The sequence below is a fragment of the Chlamydotis macqueenii genome, chromosome 14 (assembly GCF_036417535.1).
Source record: "Chlamydotis macqueenii isolate bChlMac1 chromosome 14, bChlMac1.mat, whole genome shotgun sequence".
Taxonomy (NCBI): domain Eukaryota; kingdom Metazoa; phylum Chordata; class Aves; order Otidiformes; family Otididae; genus Chlamydotis; species Chlamydotis macqueenii.
Window position 1 is genome coordinate 2891786 of NC_141569.1, and position 19281 is coordinate 2911066.

General features: G+C 52.6%; 2 pseudogenes; both read right to left on the reverse strand.

The window, feature by feature from the left end:
- Positions 1-810: 810 nt before the first annotated feature.
- LOC147598943 (protocadherin gamma-A5 pseudogene) lies at positions 811-5900 on the reverse strand (annotated as a pseudogene).
- A 6753-nt stretch (positions 5901-12653) lies between these two features.
- Positions 12654-15476, reverse strand: LOC147598944 (protocadherin gamma-A5 pseudogene; annotated as a pseudogene).
- Between the last annotated feature and the right edge of the window lie 3805 nt (positions 15477-19281).

The window sequence follows — 19281 nt, forward strand, 5'->3', positions numbered from 1 at the left end:
TATTTGGGTATTTTTTTTGCTCCAAGAAAGAACAGCTACACGGTACTTCAGAGGATAAGTAGCTACACAGTACTTCCAAGGAGAAGCTCTTGGAAAATAGAAGCACCACAGCCACTGTTTGCTTTCAGGAAATGCTTGTTTATATAAATTTCATTTTATATACATGTCAGAGTTACTGAGAATCAATATCGATGTATGCTCTTAGTTTTACAGATTACAAAGCTCGCCATAATTTCTTGCTCGGGAACACAGACCTATGAAAATCTCTCTTTCAAAATTGCTTTTTTTTTTTCCTTCAATAAACAGGGTAATTAAGTAGATCTGAGAACATGGATGCACAGCAAAAAGGTACCCATGCGCCCAGGATCCTTCAATTGCCAGTGTGCTATTCTGAAAATTGTAAAGTGGAGCGGTACACTCCTCCATCGTGATGCCCAAGTTGTATACAACGTATCGGTTGCTTTTCCCAGGAGACACAGAGACTTGTAGAAAAAAGATGGAAAAAAAAATCCCAAGAGTAAAAGTTAGAAGTTGCATTACTAAGGTACTGCTTACATGCATTTCAAGTAATTAACGTTAAATGAAAACTCTGTGTTGTAAGACAATAGTGGTAAATAGAGCAACAAATGACAGACTGTTGGGAAAACCTTCAAATAATAAGCCCTTCACAATAAATATACCTGTGCATGTCTAATAGTCCAGTACTATGGGTAATGCTGCCCAGCAAAATCGAAAATTGTATCAGCATTAGGCTCAGTGGGACATATTGCCAGCCAGTTGCCAGCCCCTCGGCCACATTGCTACCTCTAACTACACCTCCCTCTAAAAGACACGATGACAAACAGCAAAGAAGATGAGATGTGCCCATAGTTCAGTAATGATGTATCGGAGATTACCCCACCTTTGTCAGGAGGGACCACAAGGTTTCTGGGTGAAGAGACTCCTGCGAGGAAAACAAGGTCATTCTCACAAAATCATCCCAGGTGGAGGAAGACTCTGGATGTGCTCAACAGCTGATAAGGAGCACAGAAAGAGAAAACACCTCTCTAACCTGTAATACCATGCTACTCTGCTCCTCACGCACCATTTCCATTGATGTTAAGTACTTAGCGTCGAAAGATCAAGTGCTGCTACACGAGGGATAACGATAGGAAACGAACTGTAAGTTGACACACAAGGCACAAAGGAATAACCCTTCAGAGCAAGAATAGCTTCACATCTCTTGAAGTGCCATGCCATCTGTAAGGCACCCCAGCAGAAACCGCTGCAATACTCTCCACTTTCTACAAATTCATCCACAGTTTGAAGGTCTAAGAGGCTTACAGAGTCTATAAGCACAGTCTGGGAACAGCCAGTTCTTCTGGTGAGTCCACTTCACCTTTGGAAGAGCACAGCAGTGGATCACCATGTATGCTCACAGATTTTAGAATTTAACACATAGCAACAAACAATTTTGCTCCTCTTGCCCCCTCTTTTTCAATCTGGAGCTTGGAAATTCTCAACTGAAGAAATTCCCGGAAGCAAAGAGTTACCTCCAATGTGGAAAACACACAGCATTCTGGTACACAAACTTGCCACTGCTGTCACTACTGGCTGAGAAACACGCTGTGTAAGGAACTTGCACACAGGAGACAAGAACAAGACCCACTCCAAAACAGGAACAGGCAGCTCTATGTTCATTTCCAATAATGGCTTACATTCATACTTATCATTATTGCTTAGTGAAAAAGATATATAACTAGGGAAGAGTGATAATTCAGTGAGATGGACTTGAGAAAAAAAAAACACCACAACTAACAAGCCATTCATGATAAAAATATTTTTGTATGTGTAACAATCCCATCCTTCAAGTAAAACTGCTCACAAGCACGTAAGTAGCACAGAAAAAGAAGACAACCTTTGTAACAGATACTGCTCCTAAGAAAACATAGTAGTGTGTTCCTCACACACTGCTTTCAAAAATAATATGTAACAAACAATAGTAGATCAAGTGCTACTACAAGCGTGAGCAGGTAATTATGAGAAACAAGCGTAGAAAAAGTACAAAGTAGTAATTAACACATTACGGAAAGTGATGGGGCTATTAACAGCTCATTTAAAGACAATCTCATCCTACCCAAGTAAAATTCCTGTCGGAAAGACATCTGACCCTGGTAAAAAGGCAAACTTCCTTTTCCTAGTAATGCAATACATCCTTTCAAAAGAGCTAATAGTGACATGGATAATGGAATTACACATGTTGGGGGGGGGGGAATGAGAAAAGACGTGGCGAGAGATAAGAAGAGGAAACCTCACTCAAACGAACTTCCAGCCTACTGCAGATCCACATTCTCTGCTTCAGACAACAACTATAACGCTGAGCAACAATCCCAGGTTCACGTCCCAGGACCGAGAGAAATCAGAACACCACGCATGTTGTGAACGAAGCCTTGCCTACTTGTAAGCAAGCTTCCCCATGCAGGACACAGCGCGGGGCAAGGGGAGGGGAGAAGCGTAGGGACGCGTGGGAGAGAAAGCCCGGCCAGAGGAACTCACCGGCGGAGGGGCGGGGTCTGCGCGGCGGGCGGCCGCAGGGTCCTCCCCGAGCAGCGGCGCGGGCTCGTCGGGCGGCGGGCGGGCCGGGAGGGTGTCGCAGCAGCTGTCGCCCGGCGAGCGGAGCTGGCTCTTGCGCGAGCCGGCGGTGAGCGACACCTCGTGCGAGTAGGAGTGCAGGAAGGCGCGGACGCCGTCGATGCCCACGAAGTGCGAGGCCGGGACGCCGCGCAAGGCGCCGCTGCCCGCCGCCAGCAGCTGCTCGCGGCGCCAGCGCCAGCGCCGCAGGCGCAGCGCCAGCAGCAGCAGCAGGAAGGCGAGGAAGAGGCAGGACACGGCCGCCACGGCCACCACCAGCCAGCGCGTCAGGCTGCCGGCCGGCTCGCCCGGCGCCGCCGCCGCCGCCGCCGCGCTGCCCAGCTCCGACAGCAGCTCGGCCACGCTCTCGGCCAGCACCACCGTCAGCGTGGCCGTGGCCGACAGCGCCGGCCGCCCGTGGTCCTTCACCACCACCACCAGGCTCTGCCGCGCCGCGTCGCGGGCCAGCGGGAAGCGCGCCGTGCGCACCTCGCCGCTGTGCAGCCCGACGCGGAACAGCCCCGGCTCCGTCGCCTTGGCCAGCTCGTACGACAGCCACGCGTTCTGCCCCGCGTCCGCGTCCACCGCCACCACCTTGGCCACCAGCGCCCCGGGCTCCGCCGACCGCGGCGCCAGCTCCACGCCCGCCCCCGGCGCCGCCGGCGGGTACAGCACCTGCGGCGCGTTGTCGTTCTCGTCCACGATCGACACCCGCACCGACACGTTGCTGCTCAGCGCCGGCGCGCCGCCGTCCTCCGCCCGCACCCACAGCCACACCTCGCGCACCTCCTCGTAGTCGAACGACCGCAGCGCGTACAGCGCGCCCGTCTCCGCCTGCACCGACACGTACGACGACAGCGGCGCGCCCCGCACACGCCCCTCCGACAAGCGGTACCGCACGCGCGCGTTCTGCCCCGAGTCCGCGTCCGCCGCGCGCACCGTCAGCACCAGCGCGCCCGCCGCGTTGTTCTCGGACAGCCGGGCGCTGTAGCTCGCCTCCGCGAACACCGGCGCGTTGTCGTTCACGTCCAGCACCCGCAGCCACAGCACCGCGCTGCTCCACAGCGCCGGCGACCCGCCGTCCGCCGCCCGCACTGTCACGTTGTACTCCGACACCTCCTCCCGGTCCAGCTCCCGCGCCGTCAACACGCGGTAGTAGTCCTCAAACGACTTCTCCAGCCGGAACGGCGGGCTCCCGACGATGCTGCACCGCACCTCGCCGTAGGCTCCCGAGTCGTGATCCTGCACATGCAGGAGGGCCACCACGGTCCCCGATGGGGCGTCCTCTGAGATCTCGCTCAGCGACGACGACACTGTCAGTTCAGGCGCGTTGTCGTTAATGTCTGTCACAGTGATCGTGACTTTTGCCGTGTCGGAAAGGCCGCCGCCGTCCCAAGCGTGCACCTCCACTTCGTAGGAGTTGCCTTCCTCGAAGTCCAGGCTCCGCAACAGCGTGATTGCTCCCGTGTCGGAATTCAGCTGGAGAGTTTCCGATGCCATGTGAGACGTTTTCTTGAAGGAGTATTTCACGTCCCCATACAGACCCTCGTCGGCGTCGGTGGCCGTCACAGTGACGAGGGTCGAGCCCACGGGCACGTCCTCCGGCACACGCACTGTGTACTCCGCCTGGCTGAACACGGGCGCGTTGTCGTTCGCGTCCAGCACCACCACGCGGATCCGCGCCGTGCCCGTTCGTGGCGGATCGCCGCTGTCGCTCGCCCTCAGCACCAGCTCGTGAAACGCCGCTGCCTCACGGTCCAGAGCCTTCGCCAGCACCAGCTCGGGACGCTGAGCCCCGGCGGGGCCCGCCTGCACGGCCAGCGAGAAGTGCTCGTCGCCGCTCAGCTCGTAGCTCCGCAGGGAATTCGGGCCCGAGTCCGGGTCGTGTGCCTCGGACAGGGGAAACCGCGATCCCGGGGCTGTCGTCTCGCTTATTCTCTCCTCCAGCTCACTTTCCTTGAAGCTGGGGGCGTTGTCATTAATGTCCCTGATTTCCACTTCGATTTTATAAATCTTCATTTCCCCCTCCACGATCACCTCACAGCGCAGCACGCACTTCTCCACCAACCGGCATAGCTGCTCTCTGTCTATCCGTTCAGCCGTCACCAAATGTCCCGTCTTCCCGTGCAGAGAGAAATACTGCGTCCTACCTCTCTCCAAGATGCGAACGCCGTGGTCGCGGAGCGCCGGCAGCTGCAGCCCAAGGTCCTTGGCCACGTCGCCCACGAACGAGCCCTTGGGCAGCTCCTCGGGAACCGAGTAGCGCAGCTGCCCCCACGCCGCCTCCGACGCCGCCACCAGCACGCACCACAGCACGGCTCGCTCCCGCCAGCCCCACCGCCTCCCTGCCGAGCACATCGCCGCCGTGGCCCTGCCGCAGCTCCCCGCCGCAGCTGCCGCCGGACTCTCTGCACCACGGCTCCGCACCGCTGGGACGCTCGCACAGCGCCCGCCCGCCGACACACACAGTGAGAGACCGAGACAGTCGGCCCGCAGCGGGCGGGGCTGCCTCCAGCGCTCCGGCCTTCCTCTCGCTCCTCCTCGGTCAACAGCGGCGCCCGCAGCCTCCTCCCGGCACTGCAGGCACCGAGCGCTGCCCGGCAGCAAATGCCCACCAGGAAGCGCTCCTCTCGCAGCTGTCAATAAGTAATCACAAACAGAAAAACAAAAGCCATTGTAATCTTTTCATGTCAGATCTACCAAACCTGTACAGCTTCCCGACATTCCTTCATTTTCCTCATGCAATACTCTGATGTTTGTCTCACCATCAATTCTTCCGTTAGGCAGAAGAATGATTACACTCAGTAATCTATCCCCCAAACGGTAACGTGTATAGCTGTATGCTAAGATAACAGAAAACCCTTTATTAGTTTTTTTTTCTCATTCACAGAAGTTCCTTCTTTTGCGTCTCTATACTTGAGGGGCTCACGATGGAAAGGTGTAAAGCCACGTTAAGTCTGTTGTAGAATGAAATAATGGTTTGGATTGGAAGGGACCTTTGAAGACCAGCCAGTCAAACCCATCCACCATGGCCAGGGACATCCTTCAGCAGATCAGGCTCCTCAAAGACCTATCCATATGTTATGTGCACCTGCACATAACAGAGGTTTCATATTACAAGTGCAGCCTTGAAGTTTCATTCCAGACTATGTAGAAGAGGGGTTCATTTTAAGAAAGAATCATCAGCTCTCAACAATTCTTCTAACATGCCGCCTACCCATCCACCTACCCTGACCTTGAGCACTTCCAATGATGGAGCATCCACAACTTCTCTGGGCAACGTCTTCCATTGTCTCACCACCCTTATCATAAAACTTTTCTTCCTTGCCTCCAATCCATTCTCTGTCTTTTATATAAACCTCTTTTATCTATTCAAAAGCTGCAGTCTTCTGCACAGCCTTCTCTTCTCCAGGCAGAGGAATTTCAACTCTCTTCAACTTTCTTCACAGCCCTTTCACAGTTCTGTAGCGCTCCTCTGGTGCTGCTCTAACAGGTTCCTGTCTTTCATATACTGGGGGCTCCAGAGATCCATGCATACTCCAGGCAGAGTCTTACAAAGGTTTAGCAGAGGGGAATGGCATAGTTTAGCCCCACTCAGGACCAATCTACGCAGTCTCTCTCTCACTCTTCACACCCTCCAAGGGAATAGGGAGAGATAATGTAAGAAAAAAAAAAACACTCAAGATTTTAGATAAGGACAGGGACAGATGTTTAAAGTTACTGTTATGTGCAAAACAGACTCGACTTGTAGAAAACTATTCATTTCTTCCTAAAACCAAAGCAGGATAATGAGACAGAGAACAAGATAACTTCCCCCCACCCCTCCCTCTTCCCGGGCTGAACATTACCTCTACCTCCTTCCTGCCTCAAGTGGCACAGGGAAGAAGAGGGCATTGGAGCTTATGGTCAGTTCATCACTTGTTGCTTTACACCGCTCCTTCCTCCTTGGGGGAAGAACTCCTCACATTCCTCCCCTGCTCCAGCTTGGGGTCCCTCCCACGGGCTGCAGTCCTTCAGGAACAGCTCTGGCATGGGTCATTTTTCCACAGGGTGGAGTCCCTCCGGAATGGCTGCTGCAGCATGGGCCCTCCATGGGCTGCAGCCTCCTTCAGGCAACCACCTACCCAGACATGCGGTCCTCCATGTGCTGCAGGTGGATATCTGCTCCTCAGTGGTCCACCATGGGCTGCAGGGGGACAACCTGCTTCACCATGGTGTTCATCACAGGGTACAAGGGAATTCTGGCCAGGAGCAGCATTACTCCTCCGCCTCCTTCTTCACTGAACCTTGGTGTCTGCAGCCCTTCCTCTCACAAAAAAAAAAAAAAAAAATTATTCACAATCAGCAGGCAGATGCCTCTCAGGTTCTCTCCACGTCTTACCACTTCTTGAAGCCAGGCCAGGCCAAATCAGCCCAGGTGGCTGCCCAGAGGGTGGCAACATGGTGAGGGCCACAAGGCCCACAAGGTTTCCACCTCCCCCTCTCTGCCCTCTGCTTCAGCTTCTTCATATCATCTCTTCTCCTTTTTTTTTTCCCTGTTTTTCCCATTCTTAAATACACAGAGGTGTTATCACGGAACATTCTGCTACCAACTGACTTGGCCGTGGCCAGCAGCAGGTCCGCCATAGGCCTGTCTGAGTACACTGGACAAAGGGGAAACAACTTCCAATACCTTCTTCAAGAAGCTGCAACCGTAGCTCCCCCTCACTAGATAAAACTAACACAGGGGAGAATCACCTCCCTTAACCTGCTGGCCATGCTGCTTGTTAAGCAGCTCAGGACACGATTGGGTTTTTGGGCTGCAAGCACACATTGCTGGCTCAAGTCCTACTCTGCAAGGATGCTCTCAATCCATTCATCCCACAGTAAGTATTGGTATTGAGGCTTACCCCAACCCAGGTGCAGGACCTTGCACTTGGCCTTGTGGTTTGCACAGGCCCACCTCTCAAGCCTATCAATGTCCCTCTCAATGGCATTCCTTCTCTCTACTTAATCAATGGCACCACTCAGTTGGTATCGTCTGCAAACTTGATGAGGGTGCACTCAATCCCACTCTGTGGTTGATGAAGATACTGAATTGTACTAGTCCTAGTATGGACCCCAGAGGAGCACCACGCATTACTGGTTTCCAGGTGGACATTGATCCACTGATATTACGTAGCTGTCCAGCCAAGTCCTCATCGACCTAACAGCCAAATCACCTGTCTAACTCATCTCTCTCCAGTTTCCAGCATAGTTTGGGGAACACACTGCACACATTCTCCCACTGACTGCTAGACTGGTCACGGAATCCTTAGCTGAGCTGAGGGCTACTCTGCATTCTCAGGATGGCACTACAGATGGGCTTGCTTCATTACACTGCAGACCAGTGTGCCTCTGCGATCATGCATAGGTCTAGAAAAGCCTTCCTCTTTACAGTTGTAAACATCAAAGGTGTGCATGGGAACTGCCTTGCAGTCTGACAGCTGGAACAGATGGCACCTTCCCCATTCAATCAGACACCCTGACGTCGAGCAACAAGCTCATGAAAACAAGCAAGGCAAGAGTTAGAAACATAGAGAAATAAAAAAAATCGGGTGCAATAACAATTCTTAGGGCAACCTTACTGAGCAGAAGCAACTGAAACTGCATGGTACTCCACTAGGTACGCAGTTGTGTTCGCTATGACAAGCAAGGAAATGACCACCTGTTCTTCTCTAGCCTCCCAACCAGAGCTCACCCTCTTCTCTCCAACTCTACACACCTTGCAGGCTTCCTTCTGACCTTCTTGTAACATGAAAAAACATATCACAGAATCATGGAATCGTTAAGGGACCTTTTAAGGTCATCCACTTCAATCATCCTGCAAGGACGAGGGACATCTCCAACCACATCAGGTTGCTCAGAGACTCATCCAAGCTGGCCTTGAATATTTCCAGGGATGGGGCATCCACCACCTCTCTGGGCAACCTGGGCCAGAGCGTCACCAACATCAGTGTAAAAACTTTTTTCCTTATATCTAATCTAAAGCTGTCTCACTCTGTTTTAAGACCATTACCCCTAGTCTAGTCACAACAGGCCCTCCTGAAGAGTTTCTCCCCATCTTTCCTGGAGGCCCCCTTGAGGTACTGGGAGACCCCTATATAGGAGGTCTATACACCCCCTATATAGGGGACTCCCCGGAGCCTCCTTTTCTCAAGGCTGAACAGCCCCAACTTTCTTACCATGTCCTCATAGGAGAGGTGCTCCAGCCCTCTTATCATCTTTGTGGCCCTCCTCTGGACCCTATCCAACTCGTCCATGTCCTTCTGGTGTTGGGGGCTCCAGAACTGGACACAGTACTCCAGGTGGGGTCTCACCAGAGCAGAGTACAGGGGCAGAATCACCTCCCTCAACCTGCTGTCCATGCTGTTCTTGATGCAGCCCAGGATACGGTTGGCCTTCTGGGCCTCAAGGGCGCATTGCTGGCCCATGTTGAGCTTCTTGTCCACCATCATCCCGAAGTCCCTCTCCTCAGGGCTGCTCTCAATCCATTCTCCACCCAGCCTGTATTTGTGCGTGGGATTGCCCTAACCCGCGTGCAGGACCTTGCACTTGGTCTGGTTGAACTTCATGAGGTTTGCACGGGCCCACCTCACCAGACTGTCAAGGTCCATCTGGATGGCATCTCTCCCCTCCAGTGTGTCGACAACACCACATAGCTTGGTGTCATCAGTGAACTTGCTCTCTATCCCACTGTCCATGTCACCGACAAAGATGTTGAACAGGGCCCAAAACTGACACTCATCAGTGGGAATGACACTCATCACCAGCCTCCACCTGGATATTGAGCCGTTGACCACCACTCTCTGAGTGCGGCCATCCAGCCAATTCCTTATCCACTGAGTGGTTCATCCGTTAAACGCATGCCTCTCCAGTTTAGAAAGAAGAACAGTGTCAAATGCCTTGCACAAGTCCAGGTAGATGATGGCAGTTGCTTCTCCCTTGTCCACCCATACTGTAACCCCTTCATACAAGGCAGGATCTGCATTTAGTGAAGCCATGCTGGCTGTCACCAATCTCCTTGTTGCTCTCCATGTGCCTTAGTATGGTTTCCAGCAGAATCTGCTCCATTACCTTGCCAGGCACAGAGGTGAGGCTGATCAGCCTGTAGTTCCCTGGGTCTTCCTCGTTCCCCTTTATAAAAACGGGGGTTATGTTACCCCTCTTCCAGTCATCAGGGACTTCATCAGACTGCCACGACTTTTCAAAGATGATGGCCAGCATCTAGGCAACTTCATCCACCAGTTCCGTCAGGACGCACAGATGCATCTCATCACATCCCATGGACTTGTAGACCTCCAAGTTCCTCAGGTATTCGCAAACCTGCTCTTCCAGCACAGCAGGTGATTCTTCATTCTCCCAGTCCCTGCTTTTGCCTTCTGCGACTTGGGTGGTTTCGAGTCCTTATTGGTGAACACTGAGGCAAAAAAAAAAAGTTATTAAGCTCCTCAGCCTTCTCCATCTCCTGGGTAACAAGGTCACCCGTTTCCTTCCAGAAAGATCCAACGTTCTCCGTGAACCTTCTCATCACCCAAGGATAATGCACTACAACCACACCAAGAAGGGAGGTACACCATTCTCAAAATGCTGCTCCCAAGCAGCAAAACCTGACCCTCACCACCATCCCCACTTTAGGCACTGACCAGGAGGTCACATGGGATGGAAGAGCCCTTGGGCTAATTTGGGTGAACTATCCCAGCTCTGGCTAATTAGCCAATTATACCACCTGTGTCTCCAGACACAGGTGCCACCAGCTCCACCTCCTCTCACAGATCAGGTGAAAATTAGCTCTATCACAGCCACAAACAGGACACACATGGAGCAGAAGCAACTCAAGTTTTATGCATGGTACTGCAACTGTGTGAATTACAAGTTACAACAACAAGTAGGGAAATGAGCAACTCTTCTTCCACTGCTCACCCTCCAATATATCTCCTCCAAGTCTTCTCTCCAACCATGAATGACTAGCGGGTTTCCTTCAGAGCCTTTTAATTGGCAAGAGGCACTGACACACAATGCTACTTTGGCTGACGTTTTGCACAGCAACTAGAAGCCATTCCACCCATACACCATCCTTCTAGGTACACACTTGTGCTCAAATACTTTCTTCTCAGAGGATTACCATTGCCTTTCTGGACAGCAAATCCAGGATCACACCATGAATGGCACAGACCTATGCACCAACCATGAGATCAAACCATCGGCCAAGACAAAAACACACTGACCCACCTACTTTCCTGGTTGGAAGCCAGGCTCTCACTCTCCTTGCTCTGCATACACAGCTTTTACTTGAACCATGGCCTATACCCAATGTTTGGGCCATGAATCAGGCACAGGCAGAAGAGCATTTCACTCTGCAACATTCTGGGGAAACAGAAGTAGATCAATGTCTTTGTCAATGTCTACAGTCTTGGCAGCTGTATCCTTCAATGTATGGATGGAAACTGCTCCCCCAGAGTGATAATTTTCACAGATCTCTACTTTTAAAGGACTATCAGACTAATGGAGGGCCAGCTTTAGAGCATAACAAAAAAAAAAACAAAACAAGGAAGGAATAGGAAACCTGCAGAAGTGAAGGCATCATATCTTAACAGTTCAGATAACGTCAACTGTAGGAGATACATGAGATGGGTACTTAGCTGGTTACAAGTACATGCGAGGATCACCCTGGAATGCGCAAAATAGACCGTAGCCACTGTTCCCCAAGGAATTTCTTTGGACAATAAGAAAATACACAGGAACACAACTATGGCACCCACATAACAACTTGGAGAAAGTCAATATTGGCACCTACCTTTTAGACATTTCAAACCATACCACAGTGAAGTCTTCCACCCACCCTGTCTCTGTGCACACAGAACGCCTCAGTGTGCTCAAATATCATGGAAGGGGAAGCAAGGTTTTCAAACAGACATCGTTGAAGTAAATGTTTCCCACACAACTTCTCCTCAAAGAGAAGAAGGGTCACAAAACAGACATACGCTTAGAGACTTCTCTGCTCATCACGCTCATTTGAAGAAACACAAAATGTTCTAAAGGCCATAGGCGATATGCAGCTCAGTTAAAGACTCAGTCAGCAGTATCAGCTCAAAGACATCATCATTCTTCAGCACATGGACAATTTGGATGGAACATGACTCTGGCACTGTTAATGCAATGTTTACATCTACACCCAATATCTACCATCCACAACAAAAGCTGCATCCTACATCACAGTGCACAAATTGAGTAGCTTCCACACCCAGAAATTCCTGACAAAAATACCCTCCCATTCTCTACATTCACACCTCTCTAATCCTCACAAAACATCAGCAGTTGCTTCCTATGAGCAAGAGCCATTAATAACTCCTCACAGATTGCATCGTTGCCATTGATTTTCATCATATGTATGTAGACCCTACCCAAAGAAAAGATTCATAGACAGCTTGTCCTTTACCATGAGGTCTATCAACTCTTACCATGTGTATTTAGTGAGCAAAAACACTTATTCCAGGAACATTTTAACATAGACACATTTAACATTTCTCCAAGGAATTTCTTTGGACAATAAGAAAAGGAAAATGCACAGGACCACAACAACAGCTGTCAATTAAGACCGTCACAACAAACTGGAAACACAAAGGAAGAACCTCAGAGGACTCCCCAAAAAAGTGACAACAATGTGTTTTAGGCAAAAATCTTGTAGGAAGATTAAACTCATATTGCATGAAACCATAGCTAGGCACTGAACAGGGAAAGGAGCAAAACGTATCTCTTCTCTAATTCAACAGCTCCTCACACACAGCTCCCACAGCTCTCATCTCCAACCCTTCACAGCTTGCGTGGTGATCCTTGACAAGCGTGATCTGCATGAACGTCTTCTCAAAAGACCAGTTCCCCACACCACTTCCCTGAAATAACTACCACCATCAGGCCATGGACATATGGGCGGAGGGAGGGCACATTTCCTGAGAGGTTTGAAAGCACAGAAATGACACACACATACATCCACCTCTTCTACTGCATTAATAGCTGCTTTACATCTACTTCCCCTACCGGAGAAAGGACAGAACACCAAAGCACCCTCACTTCTCCTGCCTTCCACACCAGGTAGAAGGCTGATGAAAGCTCCAGAAAATGACCTACGTGAACAATAGGCGCCAACACACAGAGTCTCTGTACAGGTAGCTATGCCCCGCCTTATCTTCGTGCACGGAGGAAAGGTAATGGAAAACAAAAAAGAAATTGAGACTCCAATAAAAGAAAGCCAGGAGAAGCACACCGCACGTCGTGAACCTCCTTAAAGCAAGGCTCCTCCCTCTTGAAAGCTTAAAGAACTCCTTGTAAGCAAGCCTCCCCATGCAGGACACAGCGCGGGGCAAGGGGAGGGGAGAAGCGTAGGGACGCGTGGGAGAGAAAGCCCGGCCAGAGGAACTCACCGGCGGAGGGGCGGGGTCGGCGCGGCGGGCGGCCGCAGGGTCCTCCCCGAGCAGCGGCGCGGGCTCGTCGGGCGGCGGGCGGGCCGGGAGGGTGTCGCAGCAGCTGTCGCCCGGCGAGCGGAGCTGGCTCTTGCGCGAGCCGGCGGTGAGCGACACCTCGTGCGAGTAGGAGTGCAGGAAGGCGCGGACGCCGTCGATGCCCACGAAGTGCGAGGCCGGGACGCCGCGCAAGGCGCCGCTGCCCGCCGCCAGCAGCTGCTCGCGGCGCCAGCGCCAGCGCCGCAGGCGCAGCGCCAGCAGCAGCAGCAGGAAGGCGAGGAAGAGGCAGGACACGGCCGCCACGGCCACCACCAGCCAGCGCGTCAGGCTGCCGGCCGGCTCGCCCGGCGCCGCCGCCGCCGCGCTGCCCAGCTCCGACAGCAGCTCGGCCACGCTCTCGGCCAGCACCACCGTCAGCGTGGCCGTGGCCGACAGCGCCGGCCGCCCGTGGTCCTTCACCACCACCACCAGGCTCTGCCGCGCCGCGTCGCGGGCCAGCGGGAAGCGCGCCGTGCGCACCTCGCTGCTGTGCAGCCCGACGCGGAACAGCCCCGGCTCCGGCGCCTTGGCCAGCTCGTACGACAGCCACGCGTTCTGCCCCGCGTCCGCGTCCACCGCCACCACCTTGGCCACCAGCGCCCCGGGCTCCGCCGACCGCGGCGCCAGCTCCACGCCCGCCCCCGGCGCCGCCGGCGGGTACAGCACCTGCGGCGCGTTGTCGTTCTCGTCCACGATCGACACCCGCACCGACACGTTGCTGCTCAGCGCCGGCGCGCCGCCGTCCTCCGCCCGCACCCACAGCCACACCTCGCGCACCTCCTCGTAGTCGAACGACCGCAGCGCGTACAGCGCGCCCGTCTCCGCCTGCACCGACACGTACGACGACAGCGGCGCGCCCCGCACACGCCCCTCCGACAAGCGGTACCGCACGCGCGCGTTCTGCCCCGAGTCCGCGTCCGCCGCGCGCACCGTCAGCACCAGCGCGCCCGCCGCGTTGTTCTCGGACAGCCGGGCGCTGTAGCTCGCCTCCGCGAACACCGGCGCGTTGTCGTTCACGTCCAGCACCCGCAGCCACAGCACCGCGCTGCTCCACAGCGCCGGCGACCCGCCGTCCGCCGCCCGCACCGTCACGTTGTACTCCGACACCTCCTCCCGGTCCAGCTCCCGCGCCGTCAACACGCGGTAGTAGCTGCCCCGCGAGCTCTGCAGCCGGAACGGGAGCCCCTCGTCCAGCGAGCACCGCACCTCGCCGTTGGCCCCCGAGTCGCGGTCCTGCACGTGCAGCAGGGCCACCACCGTCCCCGACGGGGCGTCCTCCGAGATCTCGCTCAGCGACGACCTAACCGAAATCTCGGGCGCGTTGTCGTTCACGTCTGTCACCGTGATCGAGACTTTCGCAGTGTCGAAAAGCTGTCCTCCGTCCCGTGCCTGCACCTCCAGTTCATACGAGTCGCCTTCCTCGAAGTCCAGGCTCCGCAACAGCGCTATCGTTCCTGTCTCCGCGTCCACCTGGAATACATCCGGTGTGATATCCGCCGCTTTCTTCATCGAGTATTTAACTTGACCGTTCATCCCCTCGTCGGCGTCGGTGGCCGTCACAGTGACGAGTGTCGAGCCCACGGGCACGTCCTCCGGCACACGCACTGTGTACTCCGCCTGGCTGAACACGGGCGCGTTGTCGTTCGCGTCCAGTACCACCACGCGGATCCGCGCCGTGCCCGTCCTCACCGGCTCGCCGCCGTCGCTCGCCCTCAGCACCAGCTCGTGAGACGCCGCCTCCTCACGGTCCAGAGCCTTCGCCAGCACCAGCTCGGGACGCTGAGCCCCGGAGGGGCCCGCCTGCACGGCCAGCGAGAAGTGCTCGTCGCCGCTCAGCTCGTAGCTCCGCAGGGAATTCGGGCCCGAGTCCGGGTCGTGAGCCCTGGCCAGGGGAAACCGCGATCCCGGGGCTGTCGTCTCGCTTATTCTCTCCTCCAGCTCACTTTCCTTGAAGCTGGGGGCGTTGTCATTAATGTCCCTGATTTCCACTTCGATTTCGTGGATTTCCATGTCCCCCTCCACGATCACCTCACAGCGCAGCACGCATTTCTCCACCAGCCGGCATAGCTGCTCTCTGTCTATCCGCTCCACCGTCACCAAATGTCCCGTCTTCCCGTGCAGAGAGAAATACTGCGTCCTACCTTCGGAGACAACTCGAATGCCGTGGTCGCGGAGCGCCGGCAGCTGCAGCCCCAGGTCCTTGGCCACGTCGCCCACGAACGAGCCCTTGGGCAGCTCCTCGGGAACCGAGTAGCGCAGCTGCCCCCACGCCGCCTCCCACGCCGCCACCAGCACGCACCACAGCACGGCTCGCTCCCGCCAGCCCCATCGCCTCCCTGCCGAGCACATCGCCGCCGCGACCCCACCGACAGCTCCCAGTCACCGCTGCCGCCGGACTCTCCGCCTCGCCGTACCACGGCTCCGCACCGCTGGGACGCTCGCACAGCGCCCGCCCGCCGACACACACAGCGAGAGACCGACACAGCCGGCCCGCAGCGGGCGGGGCTGCCTCCAGCGCTCCGGCCTTCCTCTCGCTCCTCCTCGGTCAACAGCGGCGCCCGCAGCCTCCTCCCGGCACTGCAGGCACCGAGCGCTCCCCGGTAGCAAATACCCACCACGATGTGGTGGGAGCTATCAATAAGTAATCACAAACAGAAGAATGCCAAAGCCATTGCAATCTTTTCATGTCAGACCTAGCAAGGCTTTCCAGCTTCCTAGCATTCCTTCCTTTGGCTCATGCAATATTCTGACTTTTGTCCCACTGTCAATTCTTCTTTCAGGGAGTACAACTATTACACTGACAAATAGATTCCCCAAAGGGTAATGTGTATACATCTATGGTAAGAGAGCAGAATGACCTTTATTCTTTTGTTTCTCCTTCACAGAACTTCCTTCTTTTTCTTCTCGTTAAAAAAAAAAAAACCAAACCTTCTCTGTCTTTCTTATACACTTCATTTTTCTATTCAAAAGCCTCAATAAGGTCTCCGCACAGCCTTCTCTTCTCCAGTCACAAGAACTTCAAATCTCTTAGCCTTTCTTCAGAACCCCTTCACAGTTTTGTTGCCCTTCTCCGGTGCTGCTGTAACAGGTCCATTTCTTTCATGTACTGGGGGCTCCAGAGCTGCATGCAGTACCCCAGGCAGAGTCTCACAAAAGTTTAGTGGAGGCACACACTGCCAGCTTATGTCCCATTCTTCACTCATCTCTCCACCCAAGTCCTTCTCTGCAAGGCTGCTCTCAATCCATTCATCCCACAGTCCTTATTGATAATGAGGCTTGCCCCAACTCAGGGGGGCCTGAGCCATCTTCCACTTGGCCTTGTGTTTTGCACAGGCCCACTTCTCAAGCCTGCCAATGTCCTTCTGGAAATCATCCCTTCCCTCTACTCAACCAACTTCACGACTCAGTTGTTATTATCTGCAAACTTGATAAGGGTGCACTCAATCCCACTCTCTATGTCGTAGATAAAGATATATAGTTTTGTTCCCAGTACAGACCCTTGAGGTATACTACACGTTACTGGTTTCCATTTGGAGATTGAACCACTGACTCAGTACATGGCCATACATCCAGGTCCTCATCATCTAACAGGCAAACCATATAACCTGTCTCTCTCTGGTTGAGTTTCCAACATGGATTGTGGGACACCCTGCACACGTTCTCCCTCTGATCCCTAGTCTCTTCATGGAATCCTTGGCTGAGCTGGGTTGCCACTCTACACTTTCAGGATGCCACTAGAGTTTACTTTGCTTCGTTACGCTCCTTCATCTTTACAGCTGTAAACATCAAAGGTGTGCATGGGAACTGCCCTGCACTCAGAAAACTGGAATAGCTGGGACCTTCCCCATTTGATCAGACACCCTGAGGTAGAGTTGTAGCTCATGACTACAAGCAAGGCAAGAGTTAGAAACATATAGAGATGACAGATAGGGTGGAAAAACATTTTTTTACACCAAACTTATTGACTAGAAGCAACTGAAATTGCATAGTACTCCATTAGGCTCACGGCTGTGTTCACTATGGCAAGCAAGAAAATAACCATCTTTTGTTCCACAGCCTCACAACCAGAGCTCACCCTCATCTCTCCAGCTCTACAGAACTTGCAGGCTTCCTTCTGACCTTCTCATATATGACAAAAATATATAATTCAAGGATATCGTACTATGACCACACCAAGAAGGGAGGTATGTTGTTTGCCTCACCACAATTCTCAGAAGGAGGAGAAGGATTCTAAAGCACATGAAAGAGAAACAGCCAACCTAAACCAAAAGTAATCACCCAAGAGAGAACGGGTCATCAAACTAATGGCTTAGGGAGAATTTCCTCCTCTTTTTCATCACTCGTACTGTTCCACAAAGATGCGATTTCTACCCAGGTTACATTTACACCTATTCCCCATAACAATAACCAAAATCAAAGATACCCTTACATCTCCTGACTTTCACACCCATTGTAGCATGAACAAGAAGCATGGAGACACAACGCATTGCTAAATGATGCTATGCTGAGAATTTCAAGCAAACCTACATAACGAGTAGACCAAGTAAAGAAAAACCAAACACAAATCAGACAAGCAAGGCAGGGAAGCATTAGAAGAGAAAGTGGTGTCAGAGAAGCTCACCAGGAAGTTGGCTCAGTCTTCATTGCAGGTGTAGAAATTCATCCCTGAGAATACCAGCAAGTCATGGAGGTCTCACACTGCAAGTGCAGCCCTAAAGTCTTACTCTGGACTATGTAGGAGGGAGTTTCATTTTAAGAAATCAGGTCTCAGCAATTTTTCTAATATATCACCTACCCACCTCCCACAAGCCGGAAGTCCAAACACCTCATCAGGAGCCTCTTTCTCAAGCTAAGTTTTCAGAGAAATTACCACAAATGCTCTTTTAGCTTCTGCTTCATTTTCCTCACACATACATAGTCTTAGGTGGCTGAAGTAGTGTTTGCAATATAACACGCAGGAAGGGAAAGAAGTGGGCCATGTCCTGCCTCTTCCTCACCTTCCTCCAAAATTGGAATAGATCTGACCTTCCCCATTTGATAAGATCTCCTTAGGACTAGCTGTAGCTCATAACAATGAGGAAGGCAAGAATTGGAAACATACATAAATTAATGGATCCATTGGAATAACATTTCTTGCATTAGACTTACTGCTGTGGTTTAGCCCCACTCAGCAGCTGAAACACCACACGGTTGCTCTCTTACTTCCCCTCGTTCACCACACTCCTCCTCCTTTCACTTCCCCTCCTTCATCACACTACCCCTCAGTGGGATAGGCAGGAGAATCAGACACAAAATGTAAAACTCATGGGTTGAGATAAAACAGTTGAAGAGATGTAAAATAAAACCAATAAGACAATATACGAAGCATGTGATTTACAGTACAATAGCTCCCAAGGGAGCTTGATGTCCATCTCCCTCCCAAGTAGCAAAACCTGACCCTCAGCACCATCTCCACTTTAGGCACTGAGCATGAGGTCATATGGGATGGAATAGCTCTTGGTCTATTTTGCGTAAACTATCCCAGCTCTGGCTAATTAGCAAACTATCGCAGCTGTATCTCCAGCCACACAGGCCACCAGCTCCACCTTCTCTCATAACTCAGGTGAAAACTCTATCCTAGCTACATCTAGGACACTTACTGAGCAGAAGCAAGCTTTATGCATGGTACTCTAACTGTGTGACTTACAGAGCAACTATGATATGAAGGGAAATTAGCATCTCTTCTTCTACTGCTCATCGTCCAACATATCTCTGAGTCTTCTCTCCAACCTGAAATGATTGTAGGTTTGCTTCTGAACCTCTTAATGCGCAAGAATATTGAACCAAGAGGGGAGCTACATTTGTCTGCTCACCACCATTCTCAGAAGAAATAAGATTTCAAATAACACAAATGAGCAAACGCTGACATATAACAGCAGCGGTCATCCAACAGAGAATGAGTCATCAAACTAGCGACTCAGGTGGAATCTCCTCCCCTCTTTTATTACATGCACTCTTCCATAGAGATGCAACTCGTACTCTAGTCATGCTTTCATCTACTCACACTACCAAAAACAGAATACAAGTGCACCCTCACATCTCCTGCCTTCCATACCAGCTGCAGCATGAGCAAGAACCACTGACACACAATGCTACTTTGAATGAGGTTTCACAC